We start from the raw sequence: 14,247 nt of genomic DNA, 5'->3' as shown, positions 1-14,247 counted from the left end.
AAACAGCCCAAGGTGTCTCAGGCGTGGGTGGAGAGTCAACAGGTCTGAAGGCTCAGGGTGGACAGACAGGTGGCAAGGCTGGACATGGCCAGCACAGAAGATAAGTCAATGAACAAGCCTGGATTGGATGAATGAGCTGTTCTTTTAAACTGCACTGGAGTAGATGATTGATTACAGGTGCGGGTTGCAAGCAGGCCAGCTATGCCCACCCTATGGCTCGCAAGACACACAGACAGGCAGAAGGAGAGGCAGTACAGCAGAGGATACAGAAAATGGTAAAATGCTTATCCTAAGAGTCCATCCCTATCTCCTAAAAGTACACAGCTATGGTATCTGCTGCAGGTGACTGCCATATTTTCTGCACAGGATTATAAACTGAATCTGTAAAAAAATTAATGATTAAGAGGAATATGCAGTGGTGGGCACAGATAACCAAAAAATTAACTTCGATAACAGATAACTGAAAAGTTATCTTTGTTAAAGATAAACCACCCAAAAATGTATCAGACGTTACAGATAACCGATAAATTCCAGTATTGTCTCTGGTACATTTGCAACTACTAACAAGCTGAATTTGAGTTTTAACACCACAATTACTTTTGGAAGCATCAAAAGCGACAAAAGAACCAAACAATGAGCCAGTACTTCTATGTTTGAACATGCTACCCCTGCTGGAAGCAACACAGCTACAGCACAAAGCACCCTGAGAACAGCCACAAAGGCCAGCTCCCTACCAAGCACAATGCTCCGGCCAGGCGGAGATCTTGAAAAATAAAGGCATGCTATGGCATGGTATGTTTGCAACTACTAATAAACTGAACTTGAGTTTTAACACCACAATCGCATCTGGAAACATCAAAAGCAACAACAGACCCAAACAATAAGCCCACACTTCTATGTTTAAACATCCTGCCCCTGGCTGGAAGCTCTTATTCACTACACAGCTCACAGCCACAAGAAAACCCAAAGCTAACTCTCTACCCAATCACAACGCTCCCGTCAGGCGGAGATCTTGGAAAATAAAGTCATACTGACTTATGGTTTGGTGTATAAATAAAATGAATACTGATAGAATAACTCCATTAATGTCAATTCTGTAATTTGTACAAAGTTAAAATATAACATATATCTTTTAATGTTGAATAATGCACTAATTCTGAGGTTTTGTAACAAACACAGACAGATCGCAAAGGATTCTGGGTAAAAGTGCCTCTGCTAAACACTGATTGGTTCAGTCATTCATTATGTAAACCAACACATTAATGTGACGTATGTCGTGTGTTAGTGTTTACAGATAAATGTGCTTTTGTAAAATATTCCATTTTTTATTTGTAAAAACAGGCATTTTTACGGAGCCCTGGAAGTGTCATCGCAAAATGTTTTGCATAAGGAGAGAATGTGCACACGTTTTATTAGTGCCATGTGCACGTTTTATGATGTTGTAAAACGTGCACTCAATATTGTCTTGACACATAAATGTTGGCTTTACACTGTGCGAGTTTTGGCCCTTTTTCACATGATTTTTCATTAGTGCAAGAATTTTTTGGACAGAGTTTCAGGTTAATCGTGTGTCCTGCATCATGTAGTGTACATGGAGTAACAAGCTGCGTTCAACATCTAATGACCACCTCCTGATCGCTGATCGTATGGTCGAATGAAAATCAAACCTGTTTGATATTACTGTATTCTGGTCGGCCGTCGTGAGGGTATCCTGCTGCTGCAGAGCTACAAGCGTCCAACCGCTCGCACTGTACATGTGCAAACACCGCAGAGCTGTCTTGTAATGTTTTGTTGTTGTTGTTTTGTTTTTAAACCTAATTTGTAAAAAAAAAAAAAAAAAAGAAAAAAAAAGAAGCCATTTACAAAGCCAAAAAGTTTGACAGCCATCTGCTATAACTGGGGTCAAAATAAATAGAACACTGCCATCTACTGGTGCCCAGATGCTTAGTACTTAGGGTGAATACTGCCATGAACACTACTGGCCAGTAGATGTCAGTAGAGGCCTTGAAAACTTGCCAAAACAAAATTCCAGATCATCCGTGTCTGCTACATTTAAGATGCGTGGAATTTAACAAACGCAAATACAATAACAATGTCTATAAACCCAGAGAATATATTCACGAGAGTTTTAGGCACTAGAGTTTAATGCTGCTGTCCGTGGAGCCTGAACAGAGTGTCTGAAATGCATTTGTCCTGTTGTGAATGTACTGAGATTACCCTATCCTACACATAATACACTGCTGGGCACAGCATGTGCTCTCAAAACCTTAAAAATTTGCACATTACTAAAACATATATCTGATATTTTCACTTTATAAAACTTCAGACATGACAGTAATTTTAAATAACTTGTCCAAAATTACTTTGGTTAAAATTTGAACCATAAGTTAAAAATGTATGCCTCTGGATGACTGGGGGTGATATTGCCAGCGTATCATTATGGTGTTAAAGAAATTTTTTTTTTTTTTTGACCACTTCTCCTTTGCCTGCAGAGGATAGAGTGATTTCTCCTGAAAGCAGCTATTTTCTGTTTGCAGAGGGTAAAACTATACATCTCTTAAAAAACTTTTAACAAGTAGGTCTCAACTGATTTTAAATTTTAAAAATGTTTGCTATGTTATCGGTCTAAAAGTTATTGGATGACAATTTATCAGAAGATAATAGTCCGATAATGATTTTTAAAGTTATCTAAAAAGATAATCCGATAATGAAAACATTATCTTCGATAATTATCTGTTATCGGATTATCGGAAGTGTGCCCACCACTGGGAATATATATATATGTGTGTGTGTGTCTGTGTGTCATACCCAGGTATAAGGCGAGTTCATTTTGAAAACATATATTTCACAAGAACTTAAGAAAAATTTCAGTCTGGAAAATCTACTCAGTAGAGCTTAAGCAATAGTTGGCTGATGTGATCTACTTGCAAATAAATTTGTTTCTTCATCCATAGTTATTAAATATATACAGTGGTGGGCACAGATAACCAAAAAATGAACTTCGATAACTGTCGAGCGTTATTCCTTATTTTACTGCGCCCCACGCTCGAAGGGACTTCACCCGCAATTCCTTAATCATGCAGCAGATGTTTTACTCAGATGACGCTGTAACATTTCCCACTTCTTGTTTATTGGGTTTTGCTTTGAGGCCACCAGGTAAAAAACCTTAAAACACACATACATACACAATCAATCGTCCTATCCAAACTACACACAAACAACGCCCCATATTACCTACAACGCCTTCACAAGCGCGAGTAGCGACGTGGGGCAAAGGTAAAGACGCCCAACAGTGTGATCGTATTAATACACAAAAATCTTACCGGCTGCCTTTCACAGATTACTTGCGGGTACACGCGCAGTTGTTTAAAATCAATCGGAATGAGCATAACTTAAGACTCGCCCCACAACCACTACTTGTCGCTGCAGTAACATCCGGTATGAATAAAGTCCGCCCCTATAAAGGGCCCGGGTGCGCGCGCTAACCGGCCGACAGTTCCGCCCTGATCAGCACAAATGACAAACAGCTGATCAGCGCAACACCTCCCACTCGAACTTCATGCGCACACGCACCCAAGCTACATTGTCCGCATTGAAGGTTGCCCACATCAAAATTATAACCCCTGTTCCTCAATAGGTAGCAGAACAACTAGCCGCCTCACATCCCTCTGAAGTACAACCCCACTACACCTCGCCCTCAGGTCTTCCCCTAATTGTCCGGGCTGTGAAACAAGAGGACACTGGCCAGAAGTGACGAGCACATCCACATCTCTCACGACACCTCTGTGATCCAGGTTGACAGCAACAATCCTTCCCAGACGAAACTGACCATGCAGGGCATTCTGATCACAAAGCCAGACAACATCCCCGACAGCAACATTCCTCTCGAGCGTGTGCCACTTGCTTCTAATAAAGAGATTTGGACCAGCCAATTGACACCAGAACTTCCAGAAGCTTTTGACTTGGGTTTGAATCTCTCGAAGGCGTTTGAACGGATAACCTTCAAAGTCAAAGGTCTTGAAGTCCCCATCCTGAGACGCCCGACCCAGCAGAAGATGGTTCGGTGTCACATACTGGATCCGATCTTCTTGACTCTGGGTTCTTGCATCAATTGGACGCTCATTCGCCAGGTTAGCCGCCATCTGAAGAGCTGTGAGGAATTCGTTGAAAGTGAGATTAACTGTTTTATTGAGATTCTGAAGAGCCCGCTTCACAATCCGCACTGCAGCTTCCACAGCTCCATTTCGATGGGGAGAGTCAGCAGGTAGTACTTTCCAGGCCCAGCTTGTGCCATTTCTCGCAGCATACTCTTCCAAGCCAGCAGTGTCTTGAGCCTGAAGGAATGCATAGAGATCTTCTAAGACTGGTTTAGCCCCAATGAAGTTGGTCCCAGGGTCTGACCAAACCTTCTGGGGATGACCCATCAAGGCGACAAACCTTTGATAGGCCATAAGAAAGCTTTCCGTTGACATGCTGCTGACAAGTTCAACATGAAGTGCTCTACTTGCAAGGCAACTAAAGACGACTCCCCAGACTTTAGTAGTTACCCTTTTTTTAACATCGTCCGTCACCAGATACGGTCCAAACATATCCACTGTGATAAACTGAAAGGGGGCAGCAGGCCTTGTCCGTTCAAAGGGTAGGTCACCCATCACTTGCTTACATACTTTTGCTCTTGCCTTTCGACAGACAATACATTGGTTGATGACCTTTTGGGCAACTCTTCTGCCGTGAACAACCCAAGCCTTGCTCCTCATCCTTAACAGCATTCCAGCAGCTCCTTCATGCCCTTCTTGATGACTTTGTCGGGCCAGAAGAACACCAAGCCAAGACTCAGCCGGTAATAATGGAACACCGATCTTGTCTTCCTTGAAGTGTTGAATTCTACCACCACAAATCAATAGCCCACTTGCTTCATCCTTACACACAAGTCTGTCCATGGTGGTATTGGAGAAATTCTTACCCTCCTGGGCTGCCAGACAGAGATCTCGGAAAGCATCTTCACGCTCCTGGGGTGTACAAACTCCAGCCAGCTGGACTGCCTCCCACTTTAATCCTCTGGCCCTTCCTCGAAGGAAGATTTTTGCTGCCCTCCATACCAACGCAACAGTTTTCAGCAGCTTCCTCAGATTGCCGAACCTTTTAACATCCAGCAGTTCTTTCAACATTGTTCCTGCCGCAGGCCTGTGTAGATCTGATTCAGACTTGTTTGAGATCCTGTCAAACTTTTTGGCTCGAACCCGGGTCAGTGCAGCAACATCCTTTGCAGACTTCAGGGGCCACTCCCATTCTGGAAGATGGAGAAATCCCGGCCCAGCCTGCCACTGGGACCCTTGATCCAAATCTTTGGGTCCAGCTCCTCTAGTGACAATATCCGCAATGTTCAAAGACCCTGGGACCCACCACCAGTCTTGGGTATTGGTGTTGCTTTGAATTTCTCCAATTCGGTTGGCAAAAAAGGTTTGATAGCCATAACTCTCTCGCTGAATTGCCCCAGGGACCGTCTGGCTGTCCACCAGATGGTACCACTTCCCCACATTAATCTTACAGCTCTTCAGGAAGTATTTCTTCAAACGAGAAGCATAGACAGCCCCACAGACCTCTGCTTTGACCGCATCTCCCTTATGCTCCAACGGTGTCAGCTTGGTCTTTGATTCAACCAACCGAACAAGCACCTTTCCTTGGCATCTCCATCTCAAATACAGCACTGCGCCATAAGAGTACTCACTGCCGTCAGAGAAGGTAATGCCCCAAGGCTCAGCTTTTGGGTCAAAAGGGGTCAGTGCCCTCGGGAATCTCAACTTGCCAAGCTCGGTATAATCCTCCAGCAGGCAGATAACATCTTCTCGAAGCGAGTCAGACAGAGGAGTGTCCCACGTGCTCTCAACTTGGCTGCCCTTTTCCTTCACTTCTTGAAAGGCTCTCCTTACAAGGATAGCTCCCCTCTGCTTAACAGGAGTCACAAATCCAAGAGGGTCATATAACCCAGACACTTGACTAAGGAGCTCCCTTCGCGTGAGCAGATTCGGAGCCTGCAGCTTCACTTCCTCCTTTGACAGGTCAGCACCCAACCTCATCTTTCTCCGCTTCCTTGAGAAGTTTACAGCAACCATTAAGTGGAACTCATCCACACCTGGGGTATAACCCATTCCCAATGCCTTGTTATCTTCCTCAGTGAGCTGATTTGGAAGGACAAAGACAGCGGGAGTAACTCGCTTTCGCTTCTCCAGGTCTTCCCTCCCACTCTGAACGGAGTACACCCAAGGTTTGAGCTGAAACCCACCCGCTTCAAGGATCTGCCCAACATTAGCCGTCCACTGCTTAAGTCGTTCTAAGTTGTTATGGGAGGTAAGTATATCATCAACATAAGAATCTTCCTCCAATATGCGGCGCTCTTCCTTGAGGTGGACAAACTCCGGCAGGCTTGCAGTCTCTCGCATCGCTACCTGTGCGATACAACCAGCAGGTTTATCACCAATGTTAACTCTTGTAATGGCGTATTCCTCAATGTCTTCAGCCTCAGAATCTCTCCAGAGAAACCGATGGAGGTGCACCTCTCTGTCCTCCAGCCAAACCGAGTTATACATCTTTCTAATATCACCCAATGCAGCATACGCGCCTTGCCGAAACCGAAGTAGGACAGCGCGAATGTTATTCAGCACGTCGGGGCCTTTAATAAGGAGGTCATTAAGGCTCTGGCCCCTAAATTTCTGACTGCTGTTCCAAACAAGACGAACAGGGGTGGTGACTGAATGGGGGTTTGGCGCAATAAGGTGGTTTACGTACCATACGGGCCCAGCCCAGCTTTTTACCATCTCCTCTGAGAGCTTGATGGCAGCTTTCCGCTCAAACATATCATGGACTTGCGCCTTGTAGGCCACCTTCCACTCAGGCTCCTTGCCCAATTGCCGCTCTGTCCTCAAGAACATAGCCTCCACAGCCCTTTTGTTGTTCGGTAACGTTAGAGGGTCCTCCGTCCAAGGGTACCTTGCATGCCAATGAGGCTTGTCACTGTGGTGGTCCCCAACTACATAGGTCAGGCCACTCCTCACCTGCTCAAGCTCTCGCTCCTCCAACAGGGTCATCTCCTTTCCACCGGGCTGACACTTGCCACAACGACACCCGCCACATCGGGGCTCGCAGGCAGCACCAATGCTATCCCACTTCCACCAGCTTATAAAATCTCGACTGGTGCTTAAGGTAGTAGCGAGGGTGCCCTGAGGTAGCCTCTTTTCACACTTGTGGATGAACTCTGTATACTTTTCCGCGGCACTCCGCATGGAGCGGGCAAAGTGAGTTCGCGAGGCATGGGCAGTGATGTCGACTTCCTCCATGAGGTCGGGGTGAGAGCCTGCAACAGTTTTACCCAAAGGGCCATCCCACAGAATGAGGTCTCCTACTGAACGCACCTTCTGTGGAACAAGTCGGCCCTCCTTATGGCTAATAAGTAACTGAATTTGTGTAGGACGAACAAGTTCCCTCAGGGGAACATCTGAAAAGATGTTTTACAACCTTTTGGCGGAGGCATGATGGTGAATCTCTGTAATGCTGTCAAGACCATAGCAAACAAGTTGGTGAGATCTTGAGGTGCCCTTTAAAGTATTAACTCTAATTTTCAGCAGATATCTCTTTGTTTCCACCATAGTCTGCATGCCACCAACTCCGTGCACTACAAGAGTGACATCTTCACTCCTCAGCTTCAGTTCACTTGCAGCTTTATGAGTAATATAGTTAGTGTCTGATGCGAGGTCTATCAGGGTCCCAATTTTCTGCCCGGCATTGGCAGTGACCTCCAAAATCATCATAATAACCGGGAACTCTTCAGGACTGTCGTCATATATCAACTGATCACCAAGCACGGAATTGAGTGTCCTTGCAGTGGTGTTACAGAAGACATTGCGGCATTACTTGGCCAATTCTGGGGGAAGCTGCGTTAAGAACTCCTCTTGCTCTTCGGTGCACCTTCTCCCACTATGATCTACTGAATTCAGCTTTGATCTGGCCTTCGGCATGCCTTTCTGAGAACTCAGAGCATTAGGACATAGAAGGTAATGATGCTCCTTCATTCCCCTGCCCTTACAGCTTTCGTCTTTACAATAGAATGACGATTTGCATTCCCCTCCTCATGGACCTCAAGACAATTAATACATGCCCCAATCTTCTGAACTGCTTCCTTCTTTTGAGCAAGGCTGAGAGATTTAAACCTTTTGCACCGATACAAGCGTCGCTTATGACCATTCTCCCCACAGACAATGCAGCCTCCTTGGGGGTTTCCTGTCGTTGTTGCCTTTGTCCTGGCGAGCTTTGGCTGAACTCTTTGTTCCCTTCTTAGGAATTCCTCATCCTTCAACTGTTCCAATTCCTCATAAATTTGCTCTTGACCTTTTAGAAATGCGAGTAGCATCTCAAAGCGGTCCCTTTGCGGCTCTTCACACCTCTTCTCCGCAACAAACAAAAGCCACTCCTTTTTTAACAAGTCCGGCAACTTATTTTCCAGCGACTTTGTCATTAGCGGATTCCTTAAAGCCCCTATGTCACCCAGCTCACTTAGATCACTCAAGGCTTTCTCAATCACCCTTATGAGATCCACAATTCTCCGAGGCTGGTGACCCTTCACCGGGGACAGAGCCCGCAGCTCCTCCACTATTTCCAGTGCTATAGCTGTTTTGTTTCCAAAACGATTCTCTAAAACTCGAAATATATCTTCTGCAGTAGCACACGTAGATAGCCGCAGGTCTCTTGCCACCCTTTCCTCCAAACTGTCAAGCAACTGGAACTTCTTGACCTCTTTCGAACCAGTAGGTTCCCCTTGCCTCTGGAGTGCTTCCCAGTCTTTGCGCCAACTATAAAAGCTCCTCTTGTTGCCATCAAATCGGGGAAGGGCAGCAGGTCTCAACTTAATTGCAGGTGCCTGTGAACAGGGGTCAAAGACTCTTTGCACTTCATTTTCCACCCTTGCCTGAATCAGGAAAACCTTTTCTGAAGACAGCTTAGCTGCACAAATCTCGACTTCCTTAATTCTCTGTTGAAGATCCTCCCTCACCGCAGAAGGGGCCCACCGGCTCCACTTATGATGCGCCTCCTTTGCAGCTTTGACACGAGTCTCCAGTTGACTTAGCATATACTCATATGCTTCCATCCTCATGTCTGCAGCATGGGCCGAAGATCTCTCATACTCAGCTTCAGCCAACTCTAGTGCAGTAGATAACTCAGAGTGCCCAAAATTGCTCCAAATTATATGTCGAATCCTACTTTGCTCCTCCTCCAATCGCTGTTCGCACACACTTGCAGTACTCTTGTCTTCACACTGTTCCCGCTTCAAAGCAGATCCACCCTCTTTATCCCAAGTTTCTGACAGAGCCGCCTCTAGATCATCATTTGCGTCAATCACTTTGTCTGCTTCCACTGCAATCTTGGTAAAAGCATCCTGCAGCTCATCCACGGACATGCTCTTACATGATCTTGCAATTGAGTTGGCTAGTCTAGAAAACTGCCTCTTAGCGGCGGTCCTGTTGGTCTTTAGCTGTTGCAAACCTTTTGACTCCGACATTATTTTAGCTGGAGCTTAAACTTTGGGCTGGAGCTTAGACTTTATTTTTTATTTTGCTGATAACTGGCTCCGGTTTTTTACTGTCGAGCGTTATTCCTTATTTACTGCGCCCCACGCTCGAAGGGATTTCACCCGCAATTCCTTAATCATGCAGCAGATGTTTTACTCAGATGACGCTGTAACATTTCCCACTTCTTGTTTATTGGGTTTTGCTTTGAGGCCACCAGGTAAAAAACCTTAAAACACACACACATACACAACTGTAAATATAATATACCATAAACCATTTCCAAAATAACTAACTCAAATTAATTTAGCAACACGTACCTTATCATTTAATCAATTTCATTTCCTAAAATACATATAAAAGCCACCAACACCAAATTATTGTCCTCATTATCATTACTGATTGATACAACGACACGATTGAACAAATTACTCATTACACAATAAATAATCAGCAGCTTATATTATCAAACTATAAAGTAACAATCAAAAATCATAATTTAAAAACATAAGCCCGAAGCCAAGCGGCTTGCAGCTTCAACGCACGTGAATTTAAGTGAATGTTCACGCCCACACCACATACACAAAAATCCCCTTTCATACAAATAATAAGTATCTACAAATCGTCCTATCCAAACTACACACAAACAACGCCCCATATTACCTACAACGCCTTCACAAGCGCGAGTAGCGACGTGGGGCAAAGGTAAAGACGCCCAACAGTGTGATCGTATTAATACACAAAAATCTTACCGGCTGCCTTTCACAGATTACTTGCGGGTACACGCGCAGTTGTTTAAAATAAATCAGAACGAGCATAACTTAAGACTCGCCCCACAACCACTACTTGTCGCTGCAGTAACATCCGGTATGAATAAAGTCCGCCCCTATAAAGGGCCCGGGTGCGCGCGCTAACCGGCCGACAGTTCCGCCCTGATCAGCACAAATGACAAACAGCTGATCAGCGCGACAATAACAGATAAGATAACTGAAAAGTTATCTTTGATAAAGATAAACCGATAAACCACCCAAAAATGTATCAGAAGTTACAGATAATCGATAAATTCCGGTGTAGTCTATAGAACAATTGCAGTTACTAAAAAGCTGACATCGATTTTTAACACGATCGCTTTTGAAAGCATCAAAACCGGTAAAAGACCTAAAGAATAAGTAAGAATGTTTGACCATGCTGCCCCCTGCAGGAAGCAGCACCCACAAAGTCAACTCTTTACTAATCATAATCATTTTTCTTTCAACATTCTGCCCCTGCTGGAAGCTCTTCTTTACTACTACAACACTCCCACCACAGAGACAAACCAAGAGCAGCCTTAAAGCCATATCCCTATCAATTTCAACGCTCCAGTCAGGCGGTGGTCTTGAAAAATAAAGTCATAGTAACTTATGTTTTTTTGAAAATACTGATAGAATAACTCCATTAATGTCAATTCTGTCATTTGTACAAAGTTAAAATATAACATATATCTTTTAATGTTGAATAAGGCACTAATTCTGAGGTTTTGTAACAAACACAGACTGCAAAGCATTCTGGGTAAAAGTGCTAAACAGTGATTGGTTCAGTAATCCATTATGTAAACCAACACGTTAATATGACATGTGTCGTGTGTTGGTTTAAAGATAAATGTGCTTTTGTAAAATATTCCATTTTTATTTGTAAAAACAGGCATTTTTACGGAGCCCTGGAAGTGTCATCGCAATTGTATGTTTTAAAACTTTTATGATGTTGTAAAACGTGCACTCAATATTAGTAAGTAAGTAAGTAAATTTATTTATATAGTGCCTTTCACAGACATAAGGCCATGTACACACATTGTCGGGTATTTGTAAAACCGAATATCTTACCCTTTCAGTTTGGGGAAAAAACTTCATCCACACTACGTCGTTTAAAAAAAAAATCCATCCACATCGAACCGTATAAATGTGTTGTAATTAGTCTGCCAAACCTTTGGGTGGCAGTACTGATTAAAATTCTATCCAATCAGGAGACTTATTCTCTTGTCGTCACTTCCACAAAAACTAAAAACATGGCGCCATCCTCGTTTGTGTGGACCGATAAGGAGTCGGAATTACTTCTAACCGTAGTTTTAGAATACAAAATTAACAAATATATGCACCCAAAAGGGCCTGGACAATGGACAATACCAACACTTTGAGAGCAGCCATGCACCCAGACGTTTAATACTGCCATGAACACTCCTGGCCAGTAGATGGCAGTAGCGGCCTTGAAAAAAATGTCAAACAAAATTCAGATAATCCATGTCTGCTACATTTAAGATGCGTGGAATTTAACAAATGCAAATACACTAACGTCTATAAACCCAGAGAATATATTCACGAGAGTTTTAGGCACTAGAGTTTAATGCTGTTATCTGTGGACCCTGAACAGAGTGTCTGAAATGCATTTGTCCTGTCGTGAACGTCTGAGATTACCTTATGCTACCCATAATGCATTACTGCCTGGCACAGTATGTGCTCACAAAACCTTAAAAAGTAGCACATTACTTTAAAACGAAAACATATATCTGATATTTTCACTTTATAAACTTCAGACATGACAATAATTTTAAATAGCTTGTCTAAAATGACTGGTTAAAATTTGAACCATAAGTTAAACATGTATGCCTCTGGATGACTTGGTGACATTGTGATTATGTTAGTATGCTTTTAAAGGAAATGGCTTTTTTTTGGTCACCAGTTCTCCTTTGCTTACAGACAATAGAGTGGTTTCTGTTTGCACAGGGTAGAACAACATGCTTATTAGGAAACTTTTAACAGGTAGGTCTCAACAGCTTTAACTGTTTTAAAAATGTTTTTCACTGTTCTAAAATGGTTATCTGTGTTGATAACCATTTGTAAAATCCAGGCGGCTTTTGATGGCTTTCAGTGGAGTGAGTATATGAGAAATTGTTTATCAGCTGGAGATGTTCCAACTTTTCCTCAAGTCTTCCAACAGAGGTGTTTTTCCTGTGGCGGAGCGTCACGGCGGCTTGCGAGCCGACGCTGCAATCCGCCCGCACGTCTTTCATTAAAAAAATCTCCTTTAACAGTGGAATATCCGGATAAAATGCTGAAACCGACTTCTTCTGAAACTTCTCTGTTCTCTCACGACGTCCTGGATCAACAGAGCCTGAAATGTGGAGGTTTTAAGCTTGAAACAGGCTGATGACGCTGCCTGAGAGCGCTGCGCGACGTCTCGCACCGTGACAAGTCCTTAAAGCGACAGAATCACCTCAAAATCTCTCATCAGCTGTTAAATTTTCACTGAAGACCAGCTTAATTTTTCGAACCGTGTCCACTTCGATGTGTCTCACAGGTTTAGAAAAAATTTTGATCAAACAAAGCGCCAGTCTCTCAGCAACTTCTCAGACAAAGGAATTCCGACGAGGGGCTGGACGACTCCTCCCACAAGGAGTGCTCACAGGCGAATGACGTCACCGACAGGCGTGGAAAAACTCACGCATGCGCACGAGGGTTCAAGCATGTCTGACGTAAAAACATATGAATGAAATCCATATAGTTTTTGAAAAAAATAAAAAGGACCTATACTTTACGGACAGCCCTCGTACATAACTTATGAGGTTCGATTTAATGCTGTGCCTCCGTAGGGAAAAAAAACCCCCAGCAAATATAATTTTTTTTTTTAATACACAGCAGTCTCATTTATCACAACTGATACATTTACTCAAGTACTGTACAAATTCCTTTCATGGTCAATAAAACAAGATTCTTTTTTTTTTTTAATACACAGCAGTCTTATTTATCAAAACTGATACATTTACTCAAGTACTGTACAAATTCCTTTCATGGTCAAAAAACAAGATTAATTTTAAACTGTATTATCTTATCTTGGTGAGTGCTTGTTATACCAACTGCGCAAATTTTAGAGAAATTTTTGTTTATGCTGTGTTTTCTTAAAAAAGAGAAAGAATGTCAGTCAATATATCAGCATATCTGATTTTAGAATAATCCATCCACCCATCCATTTCTTCCGCTTTATCTGGAGTCGGGTCACGGGATTTTAGAATAATCAAATATCAAAATTAGTATCGGTCTTAAAAAAAATCCTGTATGAGTCAGGTTCTACTAGTCAGTCACACACTAGCCTAAAGAACACTGCTAAATATCTTTAGTGTTGCATTTCTTGTTTCTAGAGTCCAGAAAAAGTACAGAATAATGATCTGGAAATACATTCTAGAACTGAGAGTAAGAATTTTGTCACATAGCCACATTTAACTCAAAAGGTTTTGAGAACAGGTTGATAAATTCGGTGATCAGATGAATAATGTCCTAGAAAATTTTAGAGGGATTTTATTTGAAGTTAATCCAGAACATATTTTAGATCCAGGATCTAGAAGAAGAACTGAACTGAACTGTGTGCTTGATGAACACCATGAATTCCTGTTTTGTTAATTGTTCATTTTAATCTTGATAACCTTTGAATCATAATAATTGCACAGAAACAGGTGACTGATGCCATTCTGACTTTCTTTAACATTCAAACATAAGGAGCAATATGTTAAATGTATTTCAGAGCATTTTAATAATGCAGACTGTTCAAACTCTGAACATTTTATGGTCGCCATTCTTCAGCGCCGTTTGTCCAGCGGCGTGTCGTGGATATGAACTCCGGAGCAGCTGACACATTATTACCATGGAAATCCTGGGAATACATA

The sequence above is a fragment of the Thalassophryne amazonica genome, chromosome 9, assembly GCF_902500255.1.
Source record: "Thalassophryne amazonica chromosome 9, fThaAma1.1, whole genome shotgun sequence".
NCBI classification, from domain to species: Eukaryota; Metazoa; Chordata; class Actinopteri; order Batrachoidiformes; family Batrachoididae; genus Thalassophryne; species Thalassophryne amazonica.
This window is presented reverse-complemented; position numbering follows the sequence as displayed.